The sequence below is a fragment of the Lagopus muta genome, chromosome 29, assembly GCF_023343835.1.
Source record: "Lagopus muta isolate bLagMut1 chromosome 29, bLagMut1 primary, whole genome shotgun sequence".
Classification (NCBI taxonomy): Eukaryota; Metazoa; Chordata; class Aves; order Galliformes; family Phasianidae; genus Lagopus; species Lagopus muta.
The window spans coordinates 2,013,006-2,019,227 of record NC_064461.1 but is presented as its reverse complement, the minus strand read 5'-3'; the positions used below and the strand labels follow the sequence as shown (position 1 = coordinate 2,019,227).

Below are 6,222 nucleotides of genomic sequence, written 5' to 3'. Positions count from 1 at the left end.
CCATCCCTGCATCCCCCCCAGCCTGCTGTCCTGCCCCCCCATCCCTGCATCGTGCCCCCCATCCCCATGTACCCCAGCCTTCTGTCCTGCCCCCCATCCCTGTGCTCCCCCATCCTTGCCTCGTGCCCCCATCCCTGCATCCCCCCCATCCCTGCATCCCCCCCATCCCTGCATCCCCCCATCCCTGCATCCCCCCATCCCTGCATCCCCCCCAGCCTTCTGTCCTGCCCCCCATCCCTGCATCCCCAATCCTTGCCTCGTGCCCCCATCCCTGCATCCCCCCATCCTTCCTCCTGCTCCCAGCGCAGCCCCCGGAGCCGCGGTGCCGTATCTCAGAGCTGAGCCGAGCGAAGACAAAACACCGACTCCTCGTGAGCCCTGTTTGCTCTGCTGTGCGCTGCTCTCCCTGCCCCGATGGCGGCTCAGCACGGGCTCTGCAGGCTCGGATCCTCCGGGATGCCGCCAGCTTCGCTTTGAGCTGCGCCGGCTCTTTGCCTCCCGCCTGCCGACCGCGCTTTGCACCGGGCAGGAGGTCGCTGCCACCGACGGCCAGACTTGTTGTGCTGGCAGCAGGTCTTGGTTCCTCCTTTTGTCGCTCCCGTCTCTGGAAGACAAAAAAGCCGGGGGCTGCTCGGGGTGGCGCCGCTCTGCCTGGGCTGCGGGTGGCTGCGGGATGCACTGAGTGTGCAGGGGGAGCTGTGCTGCATGGATGGTGGGGGTGAGGATGGAGGTGGGGAGGTGAAGAGATGGAGGTGGGGAGGTGAAGATGGGGGTGAGGATGGAGGTTCAGGTGGAGGTGAAGAGATGGAGGTGCAGGTGGAGGTGAAGATGTAGAGGTGAAGATGGAGGTGGAAGTGGAGGTGAAGATGGGGAGGTGAAGAGGTGGAGGTGAGGATGGAGGTGGGGAGGTGAAGAGATGGAGGTGGAGGTGAGGATGGGGGTGAGGATGGAGATGAGGATGGAGGCGGAGGTGAAAGGATGGAGGTGAAGGGATGGAGGTGGGGATGGAGATGGAGGTGGGGATGGAGATGGAGGTGGGGATGGAGATGGAGGTGAAGATGAGGAGATGGAGGTGGGGATGGAGGTGAGGATGGAGATGGAGGTGGGGATGGAGGTGGGGATGGAGGTGGGGATGGAGGTGAGGATGGAGGTGAGGATGGAGGTGAAGGGATGGAGGTGAAGGGATGGAGGTGAAGGGATGGAGGTGGGGATGGAGATGGAGGTGAAGGGGATGGAGGTGAAGGGGATGGAGGTGAAGGGATGGAGGTGAAGAGGTGAAGAGATGGAGGTGGAGGTGAGGATGGGGGTGAGGATGGAGATGAGGATGGAGGCGGAGGTGAAGGAGGTGGAGGTGGAGATGGAGGTGAGGATGGAGGTGCAGGTGAAGGATGGAGGTGGAGGTGAAGATGAGGAGATGGATGGTGGGGATGGAGGTGAAGGGATGGAGGTGAGGATGGAGGTGGAGGATGGAGGTGGAGGTGAAGATGAGGAGATGGAGGTGAGGATGGAGGTGGGGATGGAGGTGGGGATGGAGGTGGGGATGGAGGTGAGGATGGAGGTGAGGATGGAGGTGAGGATGGAGGTGAGGATGGAGGTGCAGGGTGGGGGATGGAGGTGGGGGTGGAGGTGGGGATGGAGGTGGAGGTGGGGATGGAGATGGAGATGGAGGTGAAGGGATGGAGGTGAAGGGATGGAGGTGAAGGGATGGAGGTGAAGGGATGGAGGTGAAGGGATGGAGGTGAAGGGATGGAGGTGAAGGGATGGAGGTGAAGGGATGGAGGTGAAGGGATGGAGGGTGGGGATGGAGGTGGGGATGGAGGTGGAGGTGAAGGGATGGAGGTGAAGGGATGGAGGGTGGGGATGGAGGTGAGGATGGAGATGGAGGTGAGGATGGAGGTGAGGATGGAGATGGAGGTGAGGATGGAGATGAGGATGGAGCTGCCGCTGCCTTTGGCCTCTCTTTGCGTTCGCGGGGCTTTGGATCGAACGGCAAATCGCAGACGCGGCTTTTCGGAGGGTTTCAAAATGGTTGCTTAGGATTCGTCCCTCGTTGCCGGCGTCAGTGGGAACCCGGCGCGTTTCCCCGTGCCATGAATTCCCTCCTCCCTCGCTCCTCAGTCCCTGATTCTAATTTCATCTTGGAGCCCTGACAACTTTTCAATGCCCGCCGGCGCTGCTCTGCCTCGGCGCCTTGGTGGCGTCGCGTTTGCGTCTCTGCGTCGATGCCATCGATGCCCCAACCTGGCAGCACCACGGGGGGGGGGGGATTTTGGGGCCTGGATCCCTGATGCTGGGCTGCGGTGGAAGTCGGGTCCTGAGTCTGTTTGTCTGCGTGGGGCTGTCTGTGTGTCCTGGGGTGGTTGGGAGGGTCCTGAAAGGTCATGGGTTCATTGAAGGGTTGGAAGGTCCTTAAAGATCACAGGGCCATGGGGTGGTTGGGTTGGAAAGGTCCTTAAAGAGGGGAAAGCAGGAGGCTGGGATGGGGAGGCGTTGGATGGCTTGGTTGTAGGGCTGTGGGGTGGTTGGGTTGGAAGGGTCCTTAAAGGTTGTAGGTTCATTGAAAGGTTGGAAGGGTCCTTAAAAGATCACAGGGCCATGGGGTGGTTGGAAGGGTCCTTAAAGTATCACATAGAACCTTGGGATCAATTGGAAGGGTCCTTAAAGATCACAGGGCCGTAGAATGGTTGGCTTGGAAGGGTCTTTAAACTACAGAGCCATGGGATGGTTGGGCTGGAAAGGTCCTTAAAGACCATAAAGCCATAAAGGATGGGTTGGAAGGTCTTTAAAGATCACAGGGCCGTGGGGTGGTTGGGTTGGAAGGGTCCTTAAAGGTTGTGGGTTCATTGAAAGGTTGGAAGGGGTCCTTAAAGATCACAGGGCCATAGAATGGTTGGCTTGGAAGGGTCTTTAAACTACAGAGCCCATGGGATGGTTGGGTTGGAAAGGTCCTTAAAGACCATAAAGCCATAAAGGATGGGTTGGAAAGGTCCTTAAAGATCACAGGGCCATGGGGTGGTTGGAAGGGTCCTTAAAGATCATAGAACCTTGGGATCAGTTGGAAGGGTCCTTAAAGATCACAGGCTGTAGAATGGTTGGCTTGGAAGGGTCTTTAAACTACAGAGCCATGGGATGGTTGGGCTGGAAAGGTCCTTAAAGACCATAAAGCCATAAAGCATGGGTTGGAAGGGTCCTTAAAGGTTGTGGGTTCATTGAAAGGTTGGAAGGGTCCTTAAAGATCACAGGGCTGTAGAATGGTTGGCTTGGAAGGGTCTTTAAACTACAGAGCCCATGGGATGATTGGGGTTGGGAGGGTCCTTAAGGACCATAAAGCCATAAAGGATGGGTTGGAAAGGTCCTTAAAGATCACAGGGCCGTGGGGTGGTTGGGTTGGAAGGGTCCTTAAAGAGGGGAAAGCAGGGGGCTGGGATGGGGAGGCGTTGGATGGCTTGGTTGTAGGGCTGTGGGGTGGTTGGGATGGGAGGGTCCTTGAAGGTCGTGGGTTCATTGAAGGGTTGGAAGGGTCCTTAAAGATCATCAGACCATGGAATGGGTTGGAAGGGTCCTTAAAGATCATAGAACCATGGGATCAATTGGAAGGGTCCTTAAAGATCACAGGGCCGTAGAATGGTTGGCTTGGAAGGGTCTTTAAACTACAGAGCCATGGGATGGTTGGGCTGGAAAGGTCCTTAAGGACCATAAAGCCATAAAGGATGGGTTGGAAGGTCCTTAAAGATCACAGGGCCGTGGGGTGGTTGGGTTGGAAGGGTCCTTAAAGGTTGTGGGTTCATTGAAAGGTTGGAAGGGTCCTTAAAGATCATAGGGCCGTAGAATGGTTGGCTTGGAAGGGTCTTCAAACTACAGAGCCATGGGATGGTTGGGTTGGGAGGGTCCTTAAAGACCATAAAGCCATAAAGGATGGGTTGGAAAGGTCCTTAAAGACTGTAAAGCCATAGGCTGGGTTGGAAGGATCCTTAATGATCATAGAGCTGTGGGATGGTTGGGTTGGAAGGTCCTTAAAGCTCATAGAGCCATAGAATGAGTTGGAAGGGTCCTTGAAGCTCATAGAGCCACAGGATGGATGGGAAGGGACCTTGCAGCCCCCCCCCTCTGCCCTTCCCCTCCTATATGGTGCTTCCCCCCCCCCCCCTCCTCCATGGCTCCTGCTGGGCTCCCAGACCTCCAGCCTCCGTCTCCCCCCCTCATTGCTCTGTTTGTGTCTTTTGCTCTGCTCCCACCTCCGTGTCTGCAGCTGAAATGCACGGCGGCTCGGCTCCGCTCGGCTCGGCTCGGCTCTGCTCTGCTCCTCTCTGCTCCTCTCTGCTCCTCTCTGCTCCTCTCTGCTCCTCTCTGCTCCTCTCTGCTCCGCTCTGCTCCGCTCTGCTCCGCTCTGCTCCTCTCTGCTCTGCTCCGCTCTGCAGCCCCATCCCTGCTGTGAGCTCAGGGGGGGCAGCGCTGGGGGCTGAGCTGCAGCCCCAGGAGGGACCCCGAGCTCGGCATCAAAGCGCCCCGCTGTTGGCGCTGCGGCTCCTGCAGCCAAAGGGTTTTTTCATCCTGGGAAAGGAAGCACCCCGAGGTGCTGGGATCCACCATAGGGGCGCAGCGATGTTCTGCCCTGCTGCATCCCGGCTCTGGGGTCTCTCTGTTGCTCCCCGTAAAGCAGCCGTGGGGGTTGGATCCTCAAAAGCTGGCGTGGAAGGTGATGATGCTCCTGTGCTGCTCGGTGCTCGGGATCATGGAGCTGGGGACTGGAGATCTGCTGGGAGAGCAAACGCGGGGAACGGGCTGGGATGAGCTGTGGGAAGGATGAGGGCGGTCAGAGCTCGTTTTTGGTGCTGTGCTGGGGGTGCTGCAGGCCTGGCTGCCACCCCAATGGGGCTGGGGACGTTGAGAGCCCCATTGCTGGGATCTATGGGGAGAAGGAACTGATGGGGACCTTGGGGACCCCATTGCTGGGATCTATGGGGAGAAGGAACTGATGGGGACCTCAGGAGCCCCATTGCTGGGATCTATGGGGCGAGAGCACTGATGGGGACCTTGGGGACCCCATTGCTGAGATCTATGGGGAGAGGGCACTGGTGGGGACCTTGGGGACTCCATTGCTGGGATCTATGGGGCGAGAGCACTGATGGGGACCTTGGGGACCCCATTGCTGGGATCTATGGGGAGAGGGCACTGGTGGGGACCTCAGGAGCCCCCATTGCTGGGATCTTATGGGGAGAGGCACTGATGGGGACCTCAGGAGCCCCATTGCTGGGATCTATGGGGAGAGGGCACTGATGGGGGACCTCAGGAGCCCCATTGCTGGGATCTATGGGGAACAGCATTGATGGGGACCTTGGGGACCCCATTGCTGGGACCTATAAGGAGTTCTGGTGCTGGGGGGGCCGCGCTGCTGGGATCTGGGGGGAGCAGCGGTGCTGGGGGGGCTGCAGTGCTGGGATGTTTGGGGGAGGTAGCAGTGATGGGGACCTCGAAAGCCCCAGCGCTGGATGTGTGGGGAGTTGTGGTGCTGGAGGGCTGGGATGTATGGGGAGAACCATCGATGGGGACCTCGAGAGCCCCAGCGCTGGGACCTACGGGGAGCATCGGTGCTGGGGGGCCGTGGTACCCGGGACCTTATAGGAAGCTCTGGGGCTGTGATGCCGGGCCCTGTGGGTCGTGCCACCGATGGGGACCTCAGGGACTCCAGAGCTGGGATGTGTGGGGTGCAGGGAGCTGTGGGGATGGCGGTGCTGGAGGGCTGCAGTGCTGCTCTGTGCGGGGGGCAGGGGGGGGATGTGGCCATGTGTGCAGGCCTGTGGCAGGGCATGGCAATGGATGGCAGCCCCTGGCAGTGCATAGCTGCCCGTGGCATCCCGTGGCAGGGCATCCTGTGGCAGTGCAGGCAGGCCCCTGGCAATGCATGGCATCCTGTGGCATCGCCTGGCATCCCATGGCAGCTCCTGGCTTCCCATGGCAGAGCAGGCAGCCCCTGGCAGCCCGTAGCAGCCCATGGAAGCCCATGGAAGCCCATGGCAGTGCACAGCAGCCCCTGGCATCCTGTGACAGTGCAGGCAGCCCCTGGCATTCTGTGGCATCCCATGACAGTGGATGGCATCCCGTGGCAGCCCCTGGTATCCCCTGGCATCCCATGGCAGTGCACAGCAGCCCCTGGCATCCTGTGGCAGTGCATGGGCATCCCGTGGCAGCCTGTGGCATCCCCCAGCATCCTATGGCAGTGCA

General features: G+C 59.6%; 1 long non-coding RNA gene across 4 annotated transcripts; it reads left to right on the top strand.

The window, feature by feature from the left end:
- Positions 1–779: 779 nt before the first annotated feature.
- LOC125685930 (uncharacterized) lies at positions 780–3,582 on the top strand. 4 transcript variants are annotated; one of them, XR_007373528.1, is made up of 4 exons: positions 780–1,114; positions 1,939–2,573; positions 2,987–3,197; positions 3,363–3,582. It is a non-coding gene; the product is annotated as an uncharacterized LOC125685930 (long non-coding RNA). The 4 variants fall into 4 exon arrangements; XR_007373529.1 differs by lacking the exon at positions 780–1,114 and adding an exon at positions 1,253–1,375; XR_007373526.1 differs by lacking the exon at positions 780–1,114 and adding an exon at positions 1,796–1,896.
- Positions 3,583–6,222: the final 2,640 nt, after the last annotated feature.